Source organism: Cebus imitator, unplaced genomic scaffold, assembly GCF_001604975.1.
Source record: "Cebus imitator isolate Cc_AM_T3 unplaced genomic scaffold, Cebus_imitator-1.0 Scaffold77, whole genome shotgun sequence".
Classification (NCBI taxonomy): domain Eukaryota; kingdom Metazoa; phylum Chordata; class Mammalia; order Primates; family Cebidae; genus Cebus; species Cebus imitator.
The window spans coordinates 1,515,954-1,516,183 of record NW_016107392.1 but is presented as its reverse complement, the minus strand read 5'-3'; positions in this window follow the sequence as shown (position 1 = coordinate 1,516,183).

Here is a 230-nt window from a genome sequence, read left to right as displayed (position 1 = left end):
GAATCGATATGGGGTTACCCTAAAGCTGTGGCTCAGCCTTGGCTGCACACTGGATTCACCTGAAGAGCCTGTACACTCCTACTGTCCTGGCCACAGCCCAATCAGATCAGCCTCCAGGTCCAGGCGTCATCAGTCTTTTTTTTTTTTTTTTAAGAAAAGAAATAAAAAAAAGAAAGAAAGAAAAGTCTTTTTTTTTTTTTTTTAAGAAAAGAAATAAAAAAAAGAAAGAA